The following is an 8,834-nucleotide window of genomic DNA, read 5'->3' as shown; positions in this document are numbered from 1 at the left end:
TCAATGCTGTCTGGGTGCCTAGAGCCTTGGCTAGGTGTCACTTTAGTGTTTTAAATCCCAATAAATACATTAATAATTTGGGTCCAACAGAAATGTCTGTTTGGTCAAGAACCCAAGAGCTCTCAGGGCCAAGTCCTGGCTCCTCATTCCCCATTCACTCACTGGAAGCCAGTAGAAGTTTTGCAATTTTCACATCAGCAGGATTTATCCAAATAAACTCAGAACTGATTCCCGCCACAGAGAAGGGAGGAGGGTGTGTGAGGTAGGGTGCAGTGTGCAATGCCCTGTGCACGTGAGGGTACTGGAAGCTCTGCCAGTGGGAAGATTTATCCTGCAGGAGCCCTGCCTCCCTCCCACGGGGTTTCTGCTGGAGCAGAGAAGCTTTGAATCCTAGATGGAGTCTAGAGAAGCCCGAGCAGCATAAGCTGCATGGGAGAGGTGCTGTATCAGGGCCTCTCATGGCCACATAGGTTTCATTCCCTCAAGGCTGCCACTATCCAGTGTAAGAGCTGCTCTCATTCCTCCAGCACAGAGGGAGCTGCAGGCTCTTTGCCAAGCTGTGTCCCAGCTCCAGGCAGACTTAACATTAGTTCGGGGGCCTAGGCCATGTGTTACAGCAGCATGTGCTGGTGCAATGCAGGGAATGAATCTGGCCCAGAGATCCCCAAACTGATTAAAAATAGGATTAAAATCGAATGTGGAACCCAGATATGATTCAAATAATACAGTGATTGGAACCTCTTTGAGGGGAATGATTTAGCCATTTGCAAACAGCAACGCTTCCCTTGCTTCCTCCACCCTGCCCCCCGCAACTTATCTGCCTGAGACTGGGAAGCACTGCCCCTGTTCTAGAACGCCCTCCCATCTCCTCCCCATCTCTTCTTCCCTCCTGTGCCCATCCACTCCTGACCCCATCCCTTGCCTACTCCAGATTCCGTTCCCCTCCCCAATACTCCCTCCTGTGCCCCTGCTCCGGAACCCCTCCCCTATCTACTGTACACCGGCACCAGACCCCCACACTCCATCCCAACTCCTCCATCCTCACCAATACTCCCTCATGTGCCCTTGCTCCAGGCTACCTCCCCTCCTTCCCATCTACTGTTCCACACCCCTCCCCTACTCACCCTCGTACTGCCCTGCTTCAGGCCCCCTCCTCCTCTCCCTACACATGATCACCCTTCCCCACCCCACCTCCTCCTTCCCCCTTTTTAGAGGCCCCTCTTCTCCCCATGCCTCCTTCTGCCCCCTCTCTGCTCTCTCCCTTCCCCTCTCTCCCTCCTGCCTGATTCCTCACCCTCTCCTCACTTCTCATTGTCCCCCACTCCAGACCCCCTCTTCTCTCCACCTCTCCATGCAGACTCCCCTTCTCTAAACACACTTCTCCTCCCTCCCTCCCCTGCTCAATAACCCCCTCCAGCCCCATGATCCCTGTGCTCCCTCCAGACCACCCTGTGCACCATCTCCACTCCTCCCTCTTGCCCAAATTTCATATCTCTGTCCCCTCCCATCCCTTCTGACTCTCTCTCCTGCTTCCCTCTTAACCCCCATTGCAGATATCCATCGTCTTTACCCCATTCCCTTGCAACCCTTGAATCTGCCTCCTGTTCCCCAGTGCCCTGCTCCCCTCACTCTCATCATCCTCCTTTTACTGGGTCTCTGCTGCTCGTCACAGTCCCTGGGTCCTCTCCAGCCCCCTTAGCCACACAGAGAAAGCCGTGTTCCCTGTGGGCTTTAGAGGGAGGAGACAGCCAGCTTTACTCAGGGCAGCCACACGTCCACCTGCCGACAGACTGTAGGGAGATGGTGGCATCTCGCTGGCTTCAGCCCCAGTAACAGTGACAGGAGATGGCACCATTTGGAATAAAGGAAACTCCGTGAGTAGGCGCCCTTCATCATGTTCTCAAGAGACAGGTAAAAACACCCCAAATTACCAGACTGGAGATAAAATGGGGAGAGCTGCAGCACTGACAGCCCCGAGCGTGAGGTCCTGAGATGGGATCAGGTGGCACCATGAGGCAGCTCTGGGCATGTCCCATTCTCCTGGCTCTGGGCGCGGATCCCCTGCTGCTGGGCGTGGACTCTGCTGTGATAACGTTGGGGAGGGGGCTCCCTGCTGCTCTGACCCTGTTCTGTGTCTCTCTTTGCAGGTGCTGATGAGCTGAGGCTGGTGGATGGAGGCAGCCCCTGGTGCCGGGAGAGTGGAGGTTAAACACCAGGATCAGTGGGGGACGGTGTGTGATGATGGCTGGGACATGGCAGATGCTGGAGTTGTCTGTAAGCAATTGGGATGTGGATCTGCTGTCAATGCCCCTGGAAATGCACATTTTGGACGAGGATCTGGACCAATTTGGCTAAATAACGTTGCCTGTGATTATACCAAGTCTGCTCTTTGGCACTGTGGGATCAGGAGATGGGGTGAGAGTGAATGCGGTCATGGAAAGGATGCTGGAGTGACTTGTTCAGGTAAGAATCAACCAGCTCTGTCCTGAAAGGCAAACCCCTGAGACAAAAGGGCTTGAACCCAGGGGGCATCGTGTGCCTGTGACCCTAACAAGAAATGAACAAAAACCAGAACAACTCCTGTCATTATTGTTATTACTGAATTATAATTTTTACTAATCCTGTTACTGGCCACTGTGAAGCCCTCTGTGTGACCGTGAAGCATTTTCATTATCTCGTTTCCAGTTGTTTCAATGCCACGTATTTCCTTTCCTGTAAAAATGCAGATACGAGAGAAAATGGAAAAGGAAAATGGCAGGTTTGTCCTAAGTCACTGAGGCACTTTTGAAAATGTTACACTCATGCTAAATTCCAGACCCAGACACCCAACCGCAGAGGTACAGAGGGTGGGGCATTTATGTAGCCCCTTTGCCACCCTCATAGGGTTGCCGAGGAATGGGTAGATTCTCCCAGCTTGGCCAGAATTAGATTTAGCCTAGAGCACTCCGCTGTCTGCTCTGTTACGTCTCACATTTTGGACCAACAAGTAATAGAAAATTTCAAAATCTCTCATACCTGTAGAACTAGCGTAGCATAGAGAGCTCAGCCGAAAATGTACCTCAACCCTACACAGCACAGGAATATCATATTGTGGAGTCATTTGTTGTGACTCAGTAGTTAACATCACAGCTACAGACCCAGAGAGCCTGTGTGCAACTGCAGCTGGGTGTGTCCCTACCTGTACAAATGCTGATGCAGACTGGAGGGCTTTGCAGCTTGTCACAACAGTACAGTGTGAGAGGGAGCCCAGGCTGGTGTGTCAGGGGGCTAAATGGTACCCCAGTTCCAGGTGGCATCCTAGGAGGAACCCGTCACAATAGTGTTTCACAATTATTGACTTCTTTAAATTGTGTGGGAAAACAAATATGTGGGCTCCAGGCAAACATAATACGATTATGTGGGCTCCAGACAAACAAATGAGAAAATATCATGGATGGACCAAAGCTGTGGGTTTCACTCCCAGACCCAGATCTGAACTTGTCAATGCTCAGAGTGCTGGGTGGGGTCATTATTCCAAGTGGGGCCACAGAAGTGGTACAAGCATATGATAGGTGCAGTATGTAAATGTGATTGTTACCCTGAAAGGTGGTCATGGCGGCCATCACAGGGTCTTGGATCAAAAGCAAATCACAGAGCTCACAAAAGCCAAAGGCTGGGCCAAACCCCCTCTATTAGGCTCAAAAGACAGAACCATCAAAGTCCTTTATGTAGCAAAAACATCTGCAGACAGTGGGGGCTATTACCCAAGGCACTGGCCACATGGTCAGGGCAGAGCTAGCCAGGGGTTTCCTTTGCTGCCAATGCAGGGGCCAGGATATTGATGTTGGAGGGAGAAGACAGGAGAAGGAGGTGTGACTGGGATCCTAGAAGGGAGCAAAGAACCAAAGCCTGTTGGAGCTCCCTCGAGGGGCAGGCTGGGGATTTCTGAGCACTGAAACTGTCAACTGTTGTTAGGTTCAACTGTGTGCAGGGAAACAGAACTGTGTATGCACTTAGCCTTGGATCCTGCCAAGAGTCAACATCACTGAGTTAGCTCGATTGAAAAAAGCCCTAGTTCAGACCTAGTACAGACCAGGTCCAACGGGTTTCCTTTGGGACTGGACTGAACAGAGCAGCACTTAACAACCTTCCCTATGGATTGTAGCAAAGTTTTATATTTTCTTCAGACTGAAGGAGCAGCATGGTCTGACCACGTACTTGTGTGAACTGCACTGTTCTCTGAGCTCCATGGAGGCTTCTTAAATGTGGTGTCCCCAGCTCAGCCATCCAGTGCTGCAACCAGCCTGTTCCAGGGGTCACAGTGGAACTCTGCATCTACCCGTAGCTCCTAGGCATAGTAATGATGCCCGTACTTGCTCCCAGTCTCAGGGACAGTGCTGGCTCTTCACACCCTGTCCTGGGGGCCAGTTCTCCCAGGCAATATGTGAGACCTCTGTGGCAGGCAGTGACCCACCCTCACAGTCCCTGTGAACTTCCTCTCTCCCAGCAGCAGCTTTACCTCTCCACAACCGCCAGAGATGCAAACAGCTGTAGTGCCCATCTTTAAAAAAGGGAAGAAGGAAGATCCAGGGAACTACAGGCCAGTCAGTCTCACCTCAGTCCCTGGAAAAATCATGGAACAGGTCCTCAAGGAATCAATTCTGAACCACTTACAGGAGGGGAACGTGATCAGGAACAGTCAGCATGGATTCACCAAGGGCAAGTCGTGCCTGACTAACCTAATTGCCTTCTATGATGAGATAACCGGCTCTGTGGATGAGGGGAAAGCAGTGGATGTAGGATACAGAGGGACCTAGACAAATTAGAGGATTGGGCCAAAAGAAATATGATGAGGTTCAACAAGGACAAATGCAGAGTCCTGCATTTAGGACAGAAGAATCCCATGCACTGCTACAGACTAGGGACAGAATGGCTGGGCAGCAGTTCTGCAGAAAAGGACCTAGGGGTTACGGTGGACGAAAAGCTGAATATGAGTCAACAGTGTGCCCTTGTTGCCAAGAAGGCTAATGGCATTTTCGGTTGTATAAGTAGGGGCATTTCCAGCAGATCGAGGGATATGATCATTCCCCTCTATTCAGCACTGGTGAGGCCTGATTTGGAGTATTGTGTCCAGTTTTGGGCCCCACACTACAAGAAGGATGTGGATAAATTGGAGAGAGTCCAGCGGAGGACAACAAAAATGATTAGGGGGCTGGAGCACATGACTTATGAGGAGAGGCTGAGGGAACTGAGATTGTTTAGCCTGCAGAAGAGAAGAATGAGGGGGGATTTGATAGCTGCTTTCAACTACCTGAAAGGGGGTTCCAAAGAGGATGGATCTAGACTGTTCTCAGGGGTAGAAGATGACAGAACAAGGAGTAATGGTCTCAAGTTGCAGAGGGGGAGGTTTAGGTTGGACATTAGGAAAACCTTTTTCACTAGTAGGGTGGTGAAGCACTGGAATGGGTTACCTAGAGAGGTGGTGGAATCTCCTTCTTTGGAGGTTTTTAAGGTCAGGCTTGACAAAGCCCTGGTTGGGATTATTTAGTTGGGAATTGGTCCTGCTTTGAGCAGGGGGTTGGACTAGATGACCTCCTGAGGTCCCTTCCAACCCTGAGATTCTATGATTCTATGATAGAGACAACTGGGGGCAAGGGGTGGAACTCAGAGCTACTGGGAGAAAAGCCAAGGGCAGTAAGTGGGGGCAGAGTCTGTTCCTTATCTGGGGAAGGAGCAGCCTGTACATGCAGAGCAGAGAGGTCAGGCAGAAACCGGAGAAAAGGAAGGGGAAGCACCCAGGGGAGGAGGGTGGGAGGAGACCAGTGGAAGAGGGATGTGTGGGACAGGTGGGCAGAGGAAGCTCCGATAGGGAGCACAAGCCTGTAATGCCAAGTGTCACAGAACAAAAATTGTGAGGTTAAACAAAGCATCCAATCTCATTTTTCCATCCGTCTTTGGACTTTAGAACCCCATTCTACTCCTCTGCTAGAGTGGGGGTGAGAATCGGAGAATCGCAGGCTGAAAAGTCACCATTTAATGCACCCAAACTGCACGACTCCCCCTGGCGGCTCAGCTGGAGACTGCGCTTACCTCCCCTCACCCCTGAGACAGGAACTGCCGTCCATTGCCCAGCACTGCCTTCGCTCTCCCCTCCTGGTTCAGTTCCTCTGACAGATGAAGGACTCACTGGGAACTAGCTTGACAGCCACTGAGCTAATTCATGCAGCGTGGTTCACACTTGCACACAGAACTTCTGTTACTGGTCAGGGGTGAGTTACAGATATTGGACCTTCACCTTCACACTGACATCAACCATTCACATCAGCTATAATGTCACCTTAACATGGCGGGATTGGTTTAGCCATTTGCAAATAGCAACACTTCCCTGGCTTCCCCCACCCCACCCCCCACAACTTCTCTGCCTGAGACTGGGAAGCACTGCCCCCATTCTAGAGACCCCCCCCATCTCCTCCCCATCTTTCCTTCACTGCTGCTCCCTACCACTCCTGACCCCATCCCCTGCCCACTTCAGTCTCCATTCCCCTCCCCAATACTCACTCATTTCCCGCTGCTCCAGAACCCCTCCCCTACCTCCTATCCACCAACACCAGACACCCCCCAATCCATTCCCACTCCTCCATCCTCCCCAACACTCCCTTATGTGTCCCTGCTCCAGGGTAACTCCCCTCCCTCCCATCCTCTGTTCCACACCCCTCACCCTCCTGCTGCCCTGCTGCAGGCCCCTTCACTCCTCCCTCTACACATGATCACCCTTCCCCACCCCATCTCCTCCTTCCCCCGTTTTTAGAGCCCCCTTTTCTCCCCATGTCTCCTTCTGCCCCCTCTCTGCTCTCTCCCTTCCCCTCTCTCCCTCCTGCCTGATTCCTCATCCCCTCCTCACATATCACTCCTGTCCCCCATTCCAGACCCCCTCCACTCTCCACCTCTCCATGAAGACCCCTTCTCAAAAAAACCCTTCTTCTCCCTCCTGCCCCCTGCTCAATAACCCCGCCAGCCCCATGCTCCCTGCTCCCCCATCCAGACCATCCTGTGCTCCATCTTCACTCCTCCCTCCTGCCCCAGTTTCAGATCCCTGTCCCCTCCCCTCCCATCAGACTCTCTCTCCTGCCTCCCTGTTAACCCCCAATGCAGACATCCCTCCCTTTCCCACTTCTCCCTCCTGCTCCCTGTTTCCAACCTTCTTCCCACCCTCCACTCCAGACCCACCTCCTCACTCCTGCTCCTTCCTACCCACCTTTCCAGACCCTCCTCCCCTCTGTCCCTCCTGCCCCCTGCTACAGACTCTCTCTCCCTTCCCCACCCTCTTTCCTCCCCTTGCTCCAGAACTTCCTCCCCACCCCTCTCTCTGGCCGACTCATCCTCTTTACCCCATTCCCTTGCAACCCTTGAATCTGCCTCCTGTCCCCCAAGTGCCCTGCTCCCCTCACACTCCCCATCCTCCTTTCACAGGGTCTCTGCTGCCTGTCATGGTCCCTGGGTCCTCTCCAGCCCCCTCAGCCATACAGAGACAGCCATGTTCCCTGTGGGCTTTAGTGGGAAGTGACAGCCAGTTTTACTCAGGGCGGCCTCAGTCCCACATGCTGACAGACTTTAGGCAGATTGCAGCATCTTGCTGTCTTCAGCCTTAGTGACAGTAGGGTGATCAGATATCCCCATTTTATAGGGACAGTGCTGATTTTTTGGTCTTTTTCTTATATAGGCTCCTGTTACCCCCTACCCCCATCCCGATTTTTTCACACCTGCTGTCTGGTCACCCTAAGTGACAGTGACAGGAGATAGCACCATTTTGAATAAGGGAAACTCCGTGAGTTGGCACCATTTATTGTGTTATCATGAAACAGGTAAAAACACCCCAGATCACGAGAGTGGGGATAAAATGGTGAGAGCTGCAGCACTGACAGAAAGTGTGAGGCCCTGAGACATGAGAAGGTGGCGCCATGAGGCAGCTCTGGGAATGTCCCATTCTCATGGCTTTGGGCGCAGATCCCCTGCTGCCGGGCGCGGACTCTGTTGTGATAACGTTGGGGAGGGGGCTCCCTGCTCGCTCTGACCTGCTCTGTGTCTCTCTTTGAAGGTGTCAACGAGCTGAGGCTGGCGGATGGAGGCAGCCCCTGTGCCGGGAGAGTGGAGGTTAAACACCAGGATCAGTGGGGGACGGTGTGTCAGACTGGCTGGGACATGGCAGATGCTGGGATTGTCTGTAAGCAGTTGGGATGTGGAGCTGCTGTCAGTGTCCATCTTAATGCTCATTTTGGGCGAGGATCTGGACCAGTTTGGCTAAATAACATTGCCTGTGATAGTACCAAGTCTGCTCTTTGGCACTGTGGGATCAAGAGATGGGGTGAGAGTGACTGCGGTCATGGAGAGGATGCTGGAGTGACCTGTTCAGGTAAGAATCAGCCAGCTCAGGCCTGAAAGGCAAATCCCCTGAGACAAAAGGGCTTGAACCCAGAGGGCATCGTGTACCTGTGACCCTAACAAGAAATGAACAAAAACCAGAACAACTCCTGTCATTATTGTTATTACTGAATTATAATTTTTACTAATCCTGTTACTGGCCACTGAGGAGCTCCCTGTGTGACCGTGAAGCATTTTCATTATCTCGTTTTCAGTTGCTTCAATGCCACATCTTTCCTCTCCTCTAAAAATGCAGATATGAGAGAAAATGGAAAAGGAAAATGGCAGGTTTATCTTAAGTCACTGAGGCACTTTAAAAAATGTTACACTCATGCTAAATTCCAGACCCAGACACCCAACTGCAGAGGTACAGAGGGTGGGGCATTTATGTAGCCCCTTTGCCACCCTCATAGGGTTGCCGAGGAATGGGTAGATTC

The sequence above is a fragment of the Mauremys reevesii genome, unplaced genomic scaffold, assembly GCF_016161935.1.
Source record: "Mauremys reevesii isolate NIE-2019 unplaced genomic scaffold, ASM1616193v1 Contig10, whole genome shotgun sequence".
Lineage (NCBI taxonomy): Eukaryota > Metazoa > Chordata > Testudines > Geoemydidae > Mauremys > Mauremys reevesii.
This window is presented reverse-complemented; position numbering follows the sequence as displayed.